The sequence below is a fragment of the Narcine bancroftii genome, unplaced genomic scaffold (assembly GCF_036971445.1).
Source record: "Narcine bancroftii isolate sNarBan1 unplaced genomic scaffold, sNarBan1.hap1 Scaffold_110, whole genome shotgun sequence".
In the NCBI taxonomy this organism is placed as follows: domain Eukaryota; kingdom Metazoa; phylum Chordata; class Chondrichthyes; order Torpediniformes; family Narcinidae; genus Narcine; species Narcine bancroftii.
Genome location: NW_027211840.1, coordinates 632,531 through 651,973, shown reverse-complemented (window position 1 = coordinate 651,973; position 19,443 = coordinate 632,531).

Here is a 19,443-nt window from a genome sequence, read left to right as displayed (position 1 = left end):
CTCACCCTGCTGAGATCATCCCCAAAATACTGTCAGGCCTGTCAACAAAGCCCCTATTCCCCACTGGGCCCATCCCCAATGCTCCACCCATTGCTTGGACCGTCTCCAGAGCTCCTGTCTCCCACCAGGGCTTTCAACAAGCCCCTGTCCCACAACATGCCCAGCCAAAAGTCCCTGTCCCCGTCCCCCACGCCAATTCGCCTGTATCCAAAGGCCCAACATCAGGTCTGTCCTCCCACCAGACCAGTTCCTTCACTGGGACCCTCTCCAATCGATTACCCATCACAACTACCCATCACAACTACCCCACCAAAGTTCTTTAACCTTCCCCTTCCCCCACCCACAGGCCTTGGTATCTGAGCTGCTCCAAGGACCCCTAGACAGTGGAGATGTGGGGAGGGCAGTGGTCCATCTCCTTCCCATTGACAGTGTCCCATACCTTCACAAAGCTGGGGAATCCCCTGACCCTTGGCACACAGATATCTATCCCATCTGAGCCAGTCCTCTCTCTCTCTCTCTCTCTCTCTCTCTCTCTCTCTCCCCCCACCATCCTGGAGAATGTGGCCCAGTTCAGCTAGCTGCTACAGTACACACTGCCCTTCACCTCTTCCCCAGGATTCCTGCTCCCACTTGTCCTTCAACGAGCTGTGTGCCCACAGCCAGGAGCTTCCCCCTCCTAGTTACCCTTGGCCCTGTGGGTGAGTGGGTGGGACATGACAAGGGTTTGTAGGTGGTGGAATTGGGGTAAGAAAGTTTTCGTGAGACCTGGGAAAGAGAACGGTGATCATCCAGCCGGTGTCAGGCATTGAAGACGGAGTCAATGGGCAGTCCCCTGCCGGGTCCATCCCCCAGCATGTCTATCTCCAAAACTGACCCCGCCAGGTCCATCCTCAATATCATCCCCTGCCGGGTCCATCCACAATCCCCTCCCCTGCTGGGTCCAACCCCAAAACCGTCCCCCGCTGAATCTGTCCCCAATACCGTCCCCCGCCGGGTCCATCCCCAATTCTGTGCACGCCGGGTCCATCCAAAATCCTGTCTCCCTCCGAGTCCATCCCCAATCCCACCCCCCACTGGGTCCATCCCCAATCTTGTCCCCCACTGGGTCCAACCCCAATACCGTCCCCCACCTGATCCATCCCAATACCATCCCCCACCGGATCCATTCCCAAACGCATCCCCGCCAGGTCCATCAACATCCCATCTCCTGCTGTGTCCATCCCCAATGCCATTCCCAACTTGGTCTGTCACTAATTCTTTTGCCCGACAGGTCCTCCCACAAACCCACTGGTCTCTCCCCAAAGCCCCTGACCTCCACCAGGTCCATTTCCAAAGCCATTGTCCCCCACCGGCTGGTCACCAAAGCTCCTGCCTCCCCACAGGATCTGTCCTGAAGCCCCAGCCCTCATGTCTGTCATGTCTGTCCTCCCACTGGACCGATCCTCTCGATCACCATTCAGAACTACCCCTCCCCAATTCCCGAACCTACCCCTTCCCCCACTGACAGGCCTTGGAACCTGAGCTGCTCCTGGGACCCCCAGATGGTGGAGATGTGGGGAGGGCAGTGGTCCAGTCTCCTTGCCGGTGGCAGTGTCCCAGACCTTCACCGAGCTGGGGAATTCCTTGACCCTTGGCACCGGGACATCTGTCCCATCTGAGCCAGTTCTCTCTCTCCCCCCCACCCTGGAGGCTGTGACCCTGTGTAGCTGGCTGCTACAGTACACACTGCCCTTCACCTCTTGCCCCAGGACTCCTGCTCTCACTTGTCCTTCGACAAGCTTTGTGACTACAGGCTGGACCTTCCCCCACCTTGCTACCCTTGGCCCTGTGGGCGAGTGGGTGGGCCATGACGAGGGGGTTGTAGGTGATGGAATTGGGTAAGAAAATTTGGGTGAGAGCCAGGAGAGACTGGTGATCATCTGGCCAGGGAGAGGCATTAGGGACAGAGTCACTGGGCAGGGGTCAGAGTCTCAGGGAAACAAGGGCACTGGAATTGGAAGCAATCACAGCTCATGGAAAGTAGGAGGAAGAACCCTGGGAATAATTGAGAGTGGCGAGGTTAGTGCCGCGGTTAGAAAAATGCTGATAAGGGGCCAGCGAGCCGGGTTCAAATTTGACACTGTCTCTGGGGAGTTGTACATTCTTCTTGTGTCTGCGTGCATTTCCACCAGTTGCTCCTGGTCCTTCCACCATTTAAAACGTACCGGGGCTTGGAGGTCATTGGTGTAATTGAGTGGTTGTGGCTCAGAGGCTGAAAGGGCCTGTTCCCGGGCTGCATGTGTCAATCTAAAATCTCCATTTAAAATGATAGTCCTGCCTGTCATGAATTATTTAAGGATTCAACTCAAAAGTGTGGACAAGATAGACAACTCCGAAACCATCCTTTTGGCCCTTCTTTTCTGATGGCCAAGCTGCTTGCAAACAGTCCATATCCCTCTCATCCTTTTCATTCCACAGACCCATTCAACTCGCATTGCATTGTCAATCTCACGGCCTGTTGGAAGAAGTTATTTCCCTGTCTGGCAGCCTGATTTTGTTCCTCCATATCTCCTTCCTGATGGTAGTGGGTCAAAGATGCTGTGTGTTGGATGTCTGCGGGTCTATTTACAGGCCCCATCCCTGGACAATCAGAGGCCCCTTGTCTCGAAGTCCCATCCATGTGGCCCCTCACTCATCAATCCCTCGTCGGAACACAACTACCCCCTCCTTACCTACCTCTACCAGCCCTTAGTATCCTCATGACAGTTCCAGGCACCTGTTATGTCGACCCTTGATGACCTGCGCCAGCTCTAATTTGGACCCTGGCCTCACCTAAACCATTGGAATAACCTGCGCCTTTTACCCTCGAGAGCCCGAGGGAATCTGCACCCTCAGCAGTGTCCTGCTGGTGCACCATCGAATGCCCTCCATCCCCTTCCACGGGTTCCCTGCTGTTATCATGCTCCTGCATGGACCCCACCCTGGCAAAACTACCCATATTTTCACTGATCCCTCTGTGCCTCTACATTTCGTCCAGGGTTCAGGGTTGTGCTGGGGGACTGGTGGAGAATAAAACAACAATATCAGGAGACAGGGAGCAGTGTAGAGACCCCCAGATCTGCAAGATGGGGACAGTACAGAGACCCCCAGCTCCCGGAGACAGGGAGCAGCACAGAGACCCCCCAGTTCTGGGAGACCGGCTGAGTTGTACACAAGTCTGTAAGTGGCTGGACCAGGAAGTATACAAATCTATGTTCCAGGGTAAACTGGAACAAAAGCGAGGAATGCACTTTGGTAAATCAGTCCGCTGTCCTTTTCACAGTCAGATCTGACTACCTGAAGGTGTCGGGGATCTGGCTTGGAGAGGCCGAGGCATGCAACAAAAAAATGGTCAGAGCCGATTGTAAAAGTCCACCAGAAACTGGGTCTGTGGGAATGACATTCCCTCTCAGTAATGGGGAAGAACCTGGTCATCAGGTGCAAGGTGCTCTCGGTACTGCTGCGTGTGATGCAGGCGTGGCCCATCCCACACACCTCTGCCCTGGCTATTACCAGAGCAGTTTCCCTCTTCATGTGGGGATCCAAAATGGATGGAGTGGGAAGGAGGTCCATGTACATCGCCAGACTATGGTGTTATGAGCCCAAAGGACCCCAAAACCCAGCAGCAATAGACATTCACCAGGACGAGTAGTTATATAAAGATAAGTTGTTTTTAATTATCTTTAAACATGAAAACAGAATCAAACTTTAACTTATCTCTATTAACTTAACTAACCTTAATCCCCTTCTAAGTCTAAGTGCACATGTATGATGTGTGTGTAAATATAAGAAACGTTATTTGGTTCACAGTTCAATCTCACTTCTCATTCTTCTAAGTTCATTGGTTGTAGGCAATTCTGATACTGTGCACGGAATTGAACATGTATAAAGTTCATCAGGCTTTGCCACTCAGGAAAGTTCTGTAGGGTTTGCAGAGAGAGATTTGTTGTTCCAGGATTTTCACAACTGATCTAACACCATTAGTCAGCTCAATGTGTCGCTGATAAAACTTGGCCCATCAGGGTTCTCCAGATGATAACTTCTTTCTTTCAGGCTAGCACTGTGGTCCTTCCTGTTTCACTTACTCCGAGAGTAACATCAGGCAGCTAGCACTTCCAGCGAGCACCTAGGATTAGGTGGAGGTTAAACATGTGGCTCAAGGGGTGGAGTCAGAGACTGGGTTTCAATTCTTGGACAACTGGGACCTTTTTTGGGGAAGCTGGGACCTATACCATAATGATGGGTGACATCTTAATCTCAGAGGGACCAGACTCCTGGCGGGGGCATTTGCTAGGGCTGTCAGGAGGGGTTTAAACTAGTATGGTTGGGGACAGGGTTTCAAGTTAGGCAGGACGTAGGGTGAGGGTTAGTAGGATAAGGAAAGAGACAAGTTTAGATAATTTGAGGGAGGAAAAGCAGGAAGTAGTAAACAGATACTGCAGTGAAAATTGTGAGAATGGTATAGAGGAGGATATGCAGTAGGTAGGATGTAGGAGATCCCTGAGTTGTATTTATTTTAATGCGAGCATTAATGTGGATTGACATGTGGCATTATGATGTGTGGCCATTAGCGAGACATGGTTGAAAGAAGGTTGTGACTGGCAGTTGAATGTTCCACGATTTTGCTGCTTCAGATGTGACAGAGTTGGTGGATTAAGAGGGGGAGGTGGGCTTTACATGTCAGGGAGGATATTACAGCAGTGCTGAGGCAAGATAGACTGGAGGGCTCGTCAAAAGAGGCAGTGTGGGTAGAGCTGAAAAATAAGAAGGGTGAGGTTATTATTTTGGGGATTATTAAAGGCCTCCAAATGGGGAAAGGGAACGAGGAGAGCAAATGTGCAAGGAAATAGGTGAAATGTGCAAGTGAAATAGGGTGGTGTTGGTTGGGGATTTCAATTTTCCAAACATCGATTGGGAAACACAGTCAGTAAAAGGGCAGGATGGCTTAGTATTTATGCATTGTGTTCAGGATTGCTTTTTGCAGCAATATGTTGAGACGCCAACTAGAGTGGGAGCAGTGTTCGATCTGTTGTTTGGGAATGCAATGGGGCAGGTGACGGAAGTGAGCGTTAGGGAGAACTTCGGATCCAGTGATCATTTTGACATAGTCTTAAGAACTTGAAGAGGGAAATTAGAAAGACAAAAAGAAGGGATGAGGTGTCCATAGCTAATAAGGCGAAGGTGAATCCTCAGGGTTTTTTCAGATCTTTGGCTTGGCTTCGCGGACGAAGATTTATGGAGGGGGTAAAAAGTCCACGTCAGCTGCAGGCTCGTTTGTGGCTGACAAGTCCGATGCGGGACAGGCAGACACGATTGCAGCGGTTGCAGGGGAAAATTGGTTGGTTGGGGATGGGTGTTGGGTTTTTCCTCCTTTGCCTTTTGTCAGTGAGGTAGGCTCTGCGGTCTTCTTCAAAGGAGGTTGCTGCCCGCCAAACTGTGAGGCGCCAAGATGCACGGTTTGAGGCGATATCAGCCCACTGACGGTGGTCAATGTGGCAGGCACCAAGAGATTTCTTTAGGCAGTCCTTGTACCTTTTCTTTGGTGCACCTCTGTCACGGTGGCCAGTGGAGAGCTCGCCATATAACACGATCTTGGGAAGGCGATGGTCCTCCATTCTGGAGATGTGACCCATCCAGCGCAGATATGTGAACAGTAAAAGGAGGGTTAAACATAGAATAGGTCGACTGGATGATGGGACCAGTGAACTATGTCAGGAACCGGATGAGATGGAGAAATATTGAACAATTTGTTCTCGTCTGTATTCACGAGGGAAACGGACATTGGGCAATACAAGATAAGAGAGGCAAAGGGGTTAGTTATGGAAAGGATAAGGATTAGTAAAGTGAGAAGTTTGGAGCTTCTTGGGTCAATTCAAGTGGATAAGTCTCCTGGTCCTGATGAGATTTTTCCCAGGACTTTAAGGGAGGTCAGGGAACAAATAGCGGGGGCACTGACAGCGATTTTTCAAAGATCACTGGAGGAGGGTGTGGTGCCGTGGGATTGGAGGGTTGCAAATGTAGTTCTGTTGTTCAAAAAAGGCAGTAGGTGGAGTCCAAGTAATTATCGGCCAGTAAGTTTGACTTCCGAGTGGGGAAGATTATGGATGATATACTTCGAGATAGTATGTACAAATATCTGGATAGGCAGGGATAGATCAGGGGCACCCAGCATGGGTTTGTGAAAGGAAAATCATGTTTGATGAATCTTGTTGAATTTTTTTGAAGAGTTGACAAGAAAAGTGGATGAAGGTCGGATGGTTGATGAGATCTATTTGAATTTTAGTAAGACTTTTGATAAGGTTCTGCATGTAAGGTTATTTAGGAAGGTTCAGTCATTAGGGATTAATAGATAGTGGGATGGGTTCAGAAGTGGCTGGGAGATAGACAGCAGAGAGTCATGGTGGGCAACTATATGTCATGTTGGAAGCCTGTGACAAGTGGAGTGCCTCAGGGATCGATGCTGGGTCCCTTGTTGTTTATCATTAATATTAATGATTTAGAGGAGGGTGTGGTTAACTGGGTAAGCAAATATGCAGACGATACGAAAATAGGGGGAGTGGTGGACAGTGAGGTAGACTTTCTTGGAATAAAGGATTTGGTTTGTTTGGAAAAGATGGCAGATGGAATTTAATGTTGACAAGTGTGAGGTGCTGCATTCCGGAAAAAAAAATACAAATAGAACATATGCAGTTAAGGGGAGGGGGTAGAGGAATGAAGAGGAACAGAGGGATCTTGGAGTTATGGTACAGAGTTCACTGAAGGTGGGTTCCCAGGTAGACAGGGTGGTTAAGAAGGCATATGACATGCTGGCCTTCATAAATCATAGCATAGGCTAGAGTGCAGCTGTTTAAGGCATTGGTGAGGCCATGTTTGGAGAATTGTGTTCAGTTCTGGTCTCCAAATTATAGGAAGAATATAGATAAGGTGGAGAAGGTGCAGAGATTTATAAGAATGTTGCCTGGCTTACAGCATCTGCATTACAGGGAGAGATTAAGGAGACTGGGACTTTATTCATTGGGACGTAGACGAATGAGAGGGGACAATATAGCTATTTAAAATTATGAAAGGAATAGATAGACGAAACATAGACAGACACTTTCCCGTGAGGGAAGGGAAGGTTGGAACAAGAGGCCATGAGTTAATGGTAAGGAGGCAAAACTTCTGGAGAAATTTTAGAGGATGCTTCTTCACTCAGAGAGTGGAGGCAGAATGGAATGATCTTCCGAATGAGATAGTTGCGGCAGGGTCCCTTCTGTCATTTAAGAGAAGGTTGGATGTGTACATGGAGGTGAGGGGGTTGGAGGGATATTGGCAGAAATCGGGAGGATTGAGCTAGTGGAGTTGTTCTAGTGAACCGGTGCAGTCTCAAAAGGCTGACATGGCCTGTTTCTGCTCTGTAAATGGTTATATGGTTACATGGTGACACAGTTTTCATTTCAATGTCCCATCTCTCGTTACACAACTCTCTGCTCTCCACGTTCATGCTGCACATTTCTTCACTGCTGTTATGGCTGGACTCAGAAAATGATTTTGATATTTATACAACTTCAGTTTTGTATCTGCTTCATATCTCTGACCAAGCACAAATATTCTCACACCCTTTTGTATTTTAATCTTCATAATTTGTCCTAATAATAGACTGAAATCCTTTCACTTTTACAAAGGTCCAAACCGAATGGAAAGAAAAGTCTCAATCACCTGATTACATTGAAAACATTTCTCGGAATAATTGGAGATAAGTCCATTTAATTTATATGTAGTATAGCAAAATTGATGTGGAGATTTTTATTTTTATATCTGGCATTAATCATATTTGTAACACTCTTGACACAATCCTGACCCTATTTCTTCTTGAATTTGTATATTTCAATCTTCACACCACTCTGAACAGCTTCTTTCTGAAATCGTCACATCCAAGCCCGACTCCCATCTTTCTCCTGACCTCTGCTATCCTGGTTTTGTATTTTCTCTCTGGAGAGCATCGTACATTTCATTGATAACTTTGGGTGTATTTCCCATCCAACTCTTTGTTCCATTTCACTAATTTTAGGTGGAGTCAATGTTGGTCCCTATCTTTCTCTTAAGAACGATCTAAGCGGGAGAAAACAGAAGGTCCCACTTGCCTCTCCGTATTTGTGTTTAATTGTTTGAAGAATTTCTTCCATGTAGCATCTTCAAAATATCATATACTCTGTCATAACATAAATTTAATATTCTATTGCCTCTGTTCATAGGCAATAACACATTTTGACATACTTTGCTTCCCCTCCTCCATTGTTGTCACATTCGTGTGGGTCCCACAGATTAAGAACCAGACCAAAGCGGAGGTACAAAGCACACATTTATTTCGGGGATGGAAACAGGACAACAGGGTTGATATGTTAGGCAAGCCTCTACACTTCTAATTAGGAGGGAGAAACCGACAGAGACGGGGAAATTACATGAACATACACATTCAACATTCAGGATCAAGTTGATAAAAGGTGAGGAGGAATGCAGTGGTCATTGGGGACTCCATTGTTAGAGGTACAGACAAGAGATTCTGTGAGCCAGATAGGTATACCCGCATGGCGTGCTGCCTCCCTGGTGCAAGGGTACGGGAATATCTCAAATCGGGTCCAGAGTATTCTGAAAGGAGACTGTGAGCAGCCTGATGTCTTGGTACATGCCTCATTGGGTACCAATGACATAGATAAAAAGAGGGAGGAGGTACTAAAAAAGAATTACAGCGAGCTGGGACAGAAGCTAAGAAAAAGGACCGCCAGGGTGGTGATCTCTGGATTGCTACCTGTGCCAAGTGCAACTGAGGACAAAAATGGAAGGTTAAGACAAATGAATGTGTGGCTGAGGGGCTGGTGTAAAAGACAGGGTTTTGGCTTCTTGGATCATTGGGATCTCTTTTGGGGAAGTCATGACCTTTACAAGAAGGATGGGTTACACCTAGACCCAAAAGGGGTCAATATATTGGCAGCTAGGTTTAGTACAGCCGTCGGATGCGGTTTAAACTAATTTGGCAGGGGGATGGGAACCTGTTTGATAGGGCAAAGGACAGGAAAGATAAAATAGGAAAAGTTAGGTTGGGCAGCGAAAGTAAAAAAATCAGAAAGAGCAGGGAAGGTAAAAAAAGCACATTTGAAGGCTTTATATCTTAATGCAAGAAGCATTTGGAACAAGGTAGATGAATTGGCTGTGGACATTGAGACAAACAAATACGATTTGATTGGGATTACAGAAACATGGCTGCAAGGTGGGCAAGCCTGGAAACTTAACATCCCGGGGTATACGATATTTAGGAGGGATCGGCAAGAAAGAAAAGGGGGTGGGGTAGCATTGATGGTGAGAGAAGGGACCGACACGATTGACAGAAAGGATATTAACTTGGAAGATACCGAATCTATATGGGTAGAACTGAGGAATAGCAAGGGGCGTAAAACGTTAGTGGGGGTGGTATATAGGCCTCCAAATAGTAATGTAGAGGTGAGGGAAGGCATAAAAAGAGAAATTAGATAAGGGAACAGCTGTCGGAGACTTTAATTTACATATTGATTGGACTAGCCAAATCTGTAAAAATACTGAGGAGGAGGAGTTCCTTGAATGTTTACGGGACGGTTATCTAGACCAATATGCCAAGGAACCAGCTCGGGAGCAGGCCATTTTAGACTGGGTATTATGCAATGAAGAGGGGCTAATCAGCAATCTTGTTGTACGAGGTCCTTTGGGTAGGAGCGATCACAATATGATCGAATTCACACTCGACATGGAGAGTGAAGAAATTAAAACCGAGACTAAGGTCCTGAATTTAAATAAAGGGAATTATGATGGTATGTGATGGGAGTTGAGTAAGATTGATTGGGTGGTGTTTATGGGGGGCGGGGGGGTTGACGGTGGATAGACAATGGAAAGCATTCACAGATCTAATGGAAGAATTGCAGAAATCGTTTATACCAGTTTGGCATAAAAATAAACCAAAAAAGGTGACTCAACCGTGTATAACAAGGGAAATTATAGACAGCGTTAGGTCCAAAGAGAGAGCATATCAATTGGCCAAAAAAGTACCAAATCCGAAGACTGGGAACAGTTCAAGATGCAGCAAAGGAGGACAAAGGGATTAATCAAGAAGGCAAAAATAAATTACGAGAGTAAGCTTGCGGCAAACATAAAAACCAACTGCAAAAGCTTTTATAGATATGTCAAGAGGAAAAGATTGGTGAAATCCAGAGTAGGTCCTGTTAGAAATAGAAGTACCTTTAAAGAAATTGCTCGAGACAAATATTGAGAACAAAGAACATTTATTACAACAACAATGCAAAGTTGGGTGCTTCCCCTTACCCTGGGAATAAACACCCATACTGGGGCTCACCCAACATTTATACAGTAAATTTCAGTATCAGAATACCCTCCCCCTTACATTCTTCTGCCCCCTGGATGGGTTTGGCAGAGGCAATCCTTCCTGCTTACGTGCAGTTTCAGTAGACTTGGAGGACCAGTGGGTATCCTGTCGGTGTCTTCTTATGCCATTATTCCCATTGTCCTTATTCACATCCTAGCCCTTGTCCCCATTCACACCTTCCCGACTCTCAGGGCTATAGTCCCTTCATCTGCAGGGTTCGTTAATCTTGTCTAGGGTTTACTAGTTAAATATGCATACTTGAAAAATCTGTTGTATGGCTTACTAATTATATATGTATAACTTGCTAATACTGTCTAAGGTCTTCTAATTATTTATGCAAGCCTTGCTAATTCTATCTGGGGCTTGGCCACCCTTATCTCATTCAGACTAACTCTACTTCTATTCTCAATTGTCCGTCCTCCTCTCCTTCATTCAGTGAACTTGCTGGTGTAGGAGATTCTTATCTTACTCAGACAGTGTCAGCTTCCTGCCTTCTAATATCCATGTCTCATGTTGTTTGCACTGGCTTCATTCATTTACTTATGTATCAATTTTATTTTCTTCATTTCTTCATGTTCATATTACAATGTCAGTTTTTCTCATCTCTCACAATCCTCCGTTTTCTTTTAGATCTGTATTACTGATGCGGTAAAGTGGAACTTGTTGGTTTTCCCAGCTGGTCAATAAACGGATAGCAGTTTCCATGTCCTCAGAAAGATGTTGAGAATCGTACATCCTTTGGGTGTAAGTGTTCTGATGAAAGGGTTGATGAGTTAAACGATGTGTACCAGTCTGTATGTAGGGAAGCAATAAGATGGTGAGAGTAATGAGTCCAGCTGTTAAAAGGGTTGCGAGTATCAGATTCCAGTAACCGGTGAAAAGTCCAGTCCATCCCGCAGAGGACCGAGGTTGCAAAGTCTGTCCCTGGGCCTGGGAAGTTTTTTGATGTCCTGAAGAAGTGTTCTTAACCGCCTTCCCGTTGTGAGTAGTGTCTTTAAGGAGTCTTTCACAAGTGCTGCGTTCAGCAGCGAAGCTGTAATCGAGAGGCAGGCGGTGTTGTTGAAGTGTGTCTGGTAAACGTTGTTTATCTTCAGCCCGTAACCTCAGGGCCATTGTGTTGTGTTGGATGATAATGCCCAAGGCTGGATGGAGTCTGATTAGATGTTTCAGATGGCAAGGAGCGTTAGCGATCTGTAGCCGCTGTTGCCGTTTATAACTGGAACTTCCCTTAACGATGCAGTAGTAAGGATTGTAAATGCCGGCGGAACCCAAAGGATGTTTGAGAAAAGACCAGTCTGGGGAGAATTGTGCATTACGATTAGAGATGTGTGTTACAGTCTGAGTAGAATTGAAGTTGTGAGTCGAAGCCTGTCTGTGTACATTAGCAAACGTCTTCTCTCTCTCTCTCTGACAGGTGCATTGGTTACTAACATTCAGTGTGTTTGTGTCATATCGCTCTCTTTGTGCTACAGGTTTAGAACTCATACCTTTAATATCTATGTGGGAAGTTAAGTGATGGTCTCTACAGCTGTTCTGGTCCCCTGGTCCGTATTGGAATCCCTTATTAAAACATATCTTACTATGGCTAAAAACTAAATCTACACCTTGTCTAAACTCTAAAGGAAAAAAATTGTGACCTCTGCTGCCCCTATTCCAGGAGGACTTAATACATTGTGAGTAATTAAGTGATGTCCCAGAAATGGAGAAGCAACAATTAAACAATACAATAAAGAATAAAAACAACATTACGGCACTTTTTCACGGCGTAGTGTAAGTTTCAGGTCAGAAGGATGAGGCACTGCACGCCAGGTGGAGGGTTGAGTTTGACTGTCTTGATCCTGTGGTTCGGTAGCTGGTTTAATCCGTTGGATGTGGGTCCAGCCTTTTTCTCTTGTTCGCACGGCAGCGTCTGAAATCAAAAGAACACAGTAGGGACCATCCCAGGCAGGTTTCAGTTGGTTATCTTGCCATGCCTTGACATAAACCCAATCACCAGGTTTAATAGAATGGATAGGAAATTCCAGGGGTGGAGTATGGGCTAATAATCCCTTCTGTTTCAGGTCGTGTATAGAAGTAGAAAGACCCTGTAGAAATTTTGAAATGTATTGATCATTAGCCTCAGGGATAGGGGTATCAGTGTGGAATCCCATAAATGGAAGTCCAAACATCATTTCGTATGGTGAGACTGCAAGGTCTTTACGAGGGGCTGTGCGAATTCTAAGCAGGGCTAATGGTAAAGATTTAATCCAGGAGAGGCCAGTCTCTTCATGAAGTCGAGTAAGTTGATTTTTCAAAGTTTGATTCATTCTTTCAACTCGACCTGAACTTTGGGGGTGCCATGGGGCATGTAGTTGCCAGTCTATTCCCAGTTTCTTTCAGACACCCTGGAGAACCTGAGAGGTAAAATGTGTTCCTCGGTCTGAATCAATGGTTTGAATCAGACCATATCTTGGAATCACAGATTCAATAAGTATTCCGATTACAGTGGTAGCTCGATCATTCGGGGTGGGGAAAGCTTCAACCCATCGTGTAAAATGATCTACCATGACTAGAAGGTATTTGTAAATACCAATTTTAGGAAGTTCTGTAAAATCAACTTGTATGCGTTGAAACGGGCGAACTGCTATGTCGTGACCGCCAGGCATTACAGGGCGCATAGATTTCTTATTGATTCTCTGACAGATCGGACAGCTGCGAATAGTAAGTTTAGCAACTGTATATATACCGGAGCAGTATAAAGATCGTTGAAAGGCATCAACAAGCGCCTGAGTTCCCCAATGTGTCTGTTGGTGTAGCTGATCTACCACTTGTCGGGCTAATGCTTTGTTAAGGACTTGACGTCCGTCTGCTGGCCACCACAACCCGTCGGCAGTTTGGCGAAATCCCTGATCTTTCATTGAGACCTCCTCTTCCCGTGAAAATATGGAGGTTTTTTAATCTCTAGTGGTGTGGGCAGTAATAGGTGGATGTGAATATTTTCCACAAGTGCAGCCTGTTTGGCAGCTGCATCAGCCTGTCTGTTGCCGTTAGCTTCAGGACCGTCACCACTTTGATATCCTCGGACATGCACTACGGCTATTTCAGTCGGGAGCATCAGAGCATCTGGGGATTGGACAATTAAGTGTTCATGGGCTAACTTTTGTCCTTTACCAGTTATCATTCCCCGTTCTTTCCAGATCTTCCCAAAGGTGTGGACTACACCAAAAGCGTACTTAGAGTCAGTGTAGATAGTCTCTATTTTGTTCTCTAAGCCGTGGAGTGCTCTACATTGGGCGTATAATTCACAGGATTGCGCTGACCAATGACCAGGGAGTCGACCGGCTTCAATCACCAGTCCTTGCTTCCCATCCACTACACTGTACCCACTATAGCGAGTTCCTGCAATGCATCGTGAAGAGCCGTCAATAAACCACCTTTCACCTTCTTTTAAAGGGACATCAGTTAGATCTTCCCTAATTTTGGTTTGTAGATCTATGACTTCTAAGCACTCATGTTCTAATTCATTTGTGGAATTGTCCGAATTTGGAGCAACGAGGAAGGCTGCTGGGTTAAGGGTTTTAGTCGTGAGCAAGGTCAAATCATCCCTATCCATTAGGATCGTTTCATATTTTAAAATTCTAGGGTCCGTGAGCCATCTCCCAGCATGTTGTAAGAGAATATTGCGGACTGTGTGAGGGGTGTGAACTATCATAGGGGCGCCGAAAGTAATTTTCCGTCCTTCCTCAACTAAAACAGCAGTGGCTGCGATGGCTTGTACACATTCTGGCCAGCCACGACAAATGGGGTCTAAAATCTTTGATAGAAAAGCCACTGGTTGTCTATAGCCTGCCCTGTCCTGGTTTAGTACTCCAGTGGCTACACCTCCTTTGGCATTAGTATATAAATCAAAAGGCTTATTTAAGTCGGGTAGTGCCAAGACTGGGGCACGCGTAAGGCTATGTTTAACGAAGTCAAAATCTTTAATCTCATCGTCTGTCCAGACTAGAGCTTCGGTTTCTATAATCGTGAGTTTATCGTAAAGAAATTTGACAAGGCTAGAATAATTTTCCATCCAGATTCTACAGAATCCCACTAAGCCAAGGAATTTCCTAAGTTCCTTGGCATTTTTGGGAGGGGGAATCTGCAGAATACCACGTATCCTCTCTGGACTTATTTTCCTAGTTCCCTGACTTACCAGATGACCTAAGTATTTAACTTCTGATTGAACAAATTGTAATTTGGATTCGCTCACTCTAAGACCTTTTTTTTCTAAAAAATTTAAAAGTGCAACAGTAAATTCTTTAGCCAATTCGTATGTTCTTCCAATAATTAACAAGTCGTCTACGTATTGTATTAGCTGACAATTGTCTCTCCGAGGAGCCTCATCTAGTATCTGTTCCAGGACCTGACCGAATAAATTTGGAGATTCTGTAAAGCCCTGAGGAAGGACAGTCCACTGGTATTGATTTTTACGTCCAGTAAAATGGTTTTCCCATTCAAAGGCAAACATGTCTCTGCTTTCTGTTGCTAACGGACAGGTCCAGAAAGCATCTTTGAGGTCAATCACAATAAACCATTTACTATGGGGATCGATTTTACTCATGATCGTATAGGGATTAGGTACAACAGGGTGACGGGTAAGAATGATTTTGTTCAACGCCCTTAAGTCCTGTACTAATCGATAGGTACCGTCTGGTTTCTGGACAGGTAAAATCGGGGTATTAAAGGGTGACATACAAGGTTCGAGTATACCATCCTTAAGCAGCTGGTCAATTACGGGCTGCAGACCTTTGCGGCCAGCCATAGGAATTGGGTACTGTTTTCTTCTAATTGTTTGTTGCGAGTCTTTTAAAGTAACTTGGAGGGGAGGAATGTCTAAAACTCCTCTATTGCCTTTTTCTGCCCATACTCTTGGATTGATAAGTTCTTGATCTTCCTCGCTTAAAATATAAAATTGAACCCCGATGCCTGATTCTAGTGGTCTGGTACCGATAGCCAATTGGTCCTGTAAGTCTTGTCCTAATAAGCATACTCCAGCCTGGGGAAGTAGTAGAAGATCCTCTACTATTACCTTATTTCCCATTTGGATTCTGACCTCTCTTAATACAGGGACTGTGAAGTCTCTTCCTCCCACCCCCGAAACTATCATTGTCCCTTCTATTTTAACCCCCTTTGGTTGGTGTAAAATACTAGATCGGGCTGCTCCAGAATCAACAAAAATATCATGTTGTCACTGTGGGGTCCTATGCATAAATTAACTAATGGTTCTCCGTGCAGCCCCATAGTGTGTATTGACTGAGAACCATTAACCCCCTATTCATAATCTTCTTCCATCAGGGCATAGGATCGTGAGTCCCTGGCTCGCAGTGGGCAATCCTTTTTAAAGTGTCCTTCCTTTTTACAATGGAAACAGACAAATGTTCCCGTTTCCCAATCTCTACCTGGGTTTCTAAGGTGCCCCGGGAAGGGTCTTCGTCCCCGGAATCCTCCTCCTCCATCCACTGGGGTCCGCACTTCCCCACCTGTGGCTTCCCTCACCGCATACAGGAGCTGGCACACAGTCCCTATCCTTTTTATGTCGCTCATCTACTACCTCTCTGACTGCTTGGATTAATGTTTTTGCCTTCCCTATTTGCTTATCTTCAGACCTCTGGACAAATGCTTTCTGTGCAATCTGTAGTAGCTGGGTAATTCCTTGCTCATGCCAATTTTCTGTTTTATGTAATTTTCTTCTAATGTCTGGGGCTGAGTTGGTAACAAAACCAGTTAGTACCAATTGTTGCCCTGCTGGGGATTCTATGTCGAGACCCCCATATTGCTGTATTGCCGTGCGCAATCTATTCAGAAATGCGGGGGGGGGGGGTCTCGTTGGGACCTTGGGGAACCTCAAAGGCTTTCTTGAAATTCTGTCCCTTTGGGACAGATTCCTTGATTCCTCTTATCAAATTAACCCTGTACTCTTCCATCAATACCTGACCGTCATTGGTATTTTTATCCCAATTAGGTCTTGCCAAGGGGAATTTAGTTTCTCCTGGTACCGCATCTAGTCCCCCTTGGTGATCCCTATCCCAGACTTTAATCCCTGCCTGGCGGATCATTCCACGCTCATCCAAAGTAAACAGGGTCCTAAAGATAGATGTTAACTCCTCCCAAGTATATAGATTTGGTCCCAAAAATTGGTCTAACTGTTCGGCACATCCCTGGGGATCTTCTATCAGGGAGGTGAGTTCTTTCTTAAAGTTACACACTTCAGTACTGGTCAGGGGCACATTTATGAAACCGAGACCCTCTCCTACGGGAACTTCCTGCAGGGGTCGCATCCAGTTGGTTTCTGGCTTATTAGGTCTGGGTTCCTGTCCCCTGGGAGATGGATTGGGGGGCTCTGCCCTTTCTTCCTGAAGAGTCTCACACTGTTCTGAATTAAAGTTTCCTCTCTCTCCTGTCAACGGGGGTGGTAATCGAGTGCTTTGTGAGCGAGTCATCATACCACTCCTGCTCTCTTCTCTCTTCTCTGGTGGTGGGGGAGGTGGGGAAGGTGCAGAAGGGTAGGTTATAGGAGGGGGAGGAAAGATAGGAGCCTGCATAGGAGGAACATAAAGTGGAGAGAGGGAATGTAGCACATCCCACCCTTGTGGTTCAGGGACAAAAGGTTCCTCATCTCTCTTGTCCCTGTACTCTTTTTCTTTCAAAACCAATTGATCACACGATCCCCTAAGCCAGCAGGCTGCATATTCCTTGCTCTCTAGGTTCTCTCTCTGGTTTTGATAGAGCCAGATGTTCAAAGCTTGACACATCCAGTCATCCTCGGATCCGAGTTTTGGCCAGTACACGGAGCTCCCTTTTATCGGGTATTTAACCCAGTCCCTACAACAATACCTGACCATGGTCAGTTTGTCCTTTCCACGGGTCCTTCCCGTGCCCCAGTCAGATAACATCAACCCAAGCGGGCTGTGTGTAGTTATCTGATCCTCACATCCTTTACCAGGACTCTCTTCCTTGCTACCCATATTTCCCATACTGATAGGCAAGTAAAATTCCTCTTACCGGGTTCCAGTAGCAAGGCTCTAGCGCGCTTCCTTAACATTCTTCCGTTGTTTGTTCTCAATGCCTCTTCTCGGATATCACTCGCTTCTTCCACTGACCAGCCACTCGTCGTCCGTGAGTCCAGCTGAATCAGCTGGGATGCACCTACTCTCGTCATCGGGCACTCTGTCAGTGGAGGGAGTGTGATCCCGGACGAGCCCCCATTTGTTAGAAATAGAAGTACCTTTAAAGAAATTGCTTGAGACAAAAATTGAGAACAAAGAACATTTATTACAACAACAATGCAAAGTTGGGTGCTTCCCCTTACCCTGGGAATACACACATACACTGGGGCTCACCCAACTTTTATACAGTAAATTTCAATATCAGAATACCCTCCCCCTTACATTCTTCTGCCCCCTGGATGGGTTTGGCAGAGGCAATCCTTCCTGCCTACGTGCAGTTTCAGTATACATGGAGGACCAGGGGGTATCCTGTCGGTGTCTTCTTATGCCATTATTCCCATTGTCCTTATTCACATCCTAGCCCTTGTCCCCATTCACACCTTCCCGACTCTCAGGGCTACAGTCCCTTCATCTGCAGGGTTCGTTAATCTTGTCTAGGGTTTACTAGTTAAATACGCATACTTGAAAAATCTGTTGTATGGCTTACTAATTATATATGTATAACTTGCTAATACTGTCTAAGGTCTTCTAATTATTTATGCAAGCCTTGCTAATTCTATCTGGGGCTTGGCGACCCTTATCTCGTTCAGACTAACTCTACTTCTATTCTCAATTGTCTGTCCTTCTCTCCTTCATTCAGTGAACTTGCTGGTGTAGGAGATTCTTATCTTACTAAGACAGTGTCAGCTTCCTGCCTTCTAATATCCATGTCTCATGTTGTTTGCACTGGCTTCATTCATTTACTTATGTATCAATTTTATTTTCTTCATTTCTTCATGTTCATATTGCAATGTCAGTTTTTCTCATCTCTCACAGTCCCTTGCAGTCAGAATCAGGGGAATATATAATGGGGAATAAGGAAATGGCAGACCAATTAAATTCTTACTTTAGTTCTGTTTTCACAAGAGAGGATACAAATAACCTCCCAAGGATGTTGGGAAACATAGAGACTAATGTAAGGGAGGAGGTGAAAGAAATCAGTATCTCTAAGGAAATGGTCTTGGGGAAATTGAAGGGATTGAAGGCCGATAAATCCCAAGGGCCTGATAATCTACATCCTAGTGTACTTCAGGAAGTAGACATTCTGAATTATTTTCCAGAACTCAATAAACTCAGGATCAGTGCCCATGGATTGGAGGGTAGCTAATGTTACCCCACTATTTAAAAAGTGGGGTAGAGAATAAGCAAGGAATTATAGGCCAGTGAGGCTTACATCAGTAGTGGGCAAAATGATGGAATCCATTATTAAGGATGTAATAGCGGAGCCTATGACTAGCAGAGAAGGGATCGGACAGAGTCAACATGGATTTACAAAAGGAAAATCGTGCTTGACAAATCTATTGGAATTCTTTGAGATGGTGACAGGTAATATAGATGGGGGAGAGCCAGTGGATGTGGTGTACCTGGACTTCCAAAAGGCCTTCGATAAGGTCCCACATAAATGTCTGGCATGCAAAATCAAGGCTCATGGGATTAGGGGCAAGGTATTGATGTGGATTGAGAACTGGCTGGCAGATAGAAGACAGAGAGTTGGGAGAAATGGATCATTTTCTGAGTGGCAGGCGGTGACCAGTGGGGTGCCACAAGGATCTGTATTGGGACCCCAACTGTTCACAATTTACTTTAATGATCTAGATGAGGGGATTGGATGTAATATCTCCAAATTCGCAGACGACACTAAGCTAGTGTGCACTGAAGATCGGGTCAGGAAGCTCCAGTGTGATTTGGATAAATTGGGGGACTGGGCAGATACATGGCAAATGCACTACAATGTGGATAAATGTGAGGTTATCCATTTTGGTAATACAAACCGGAGGGCAGATTACTATTTGAATGGCAATAGATTAA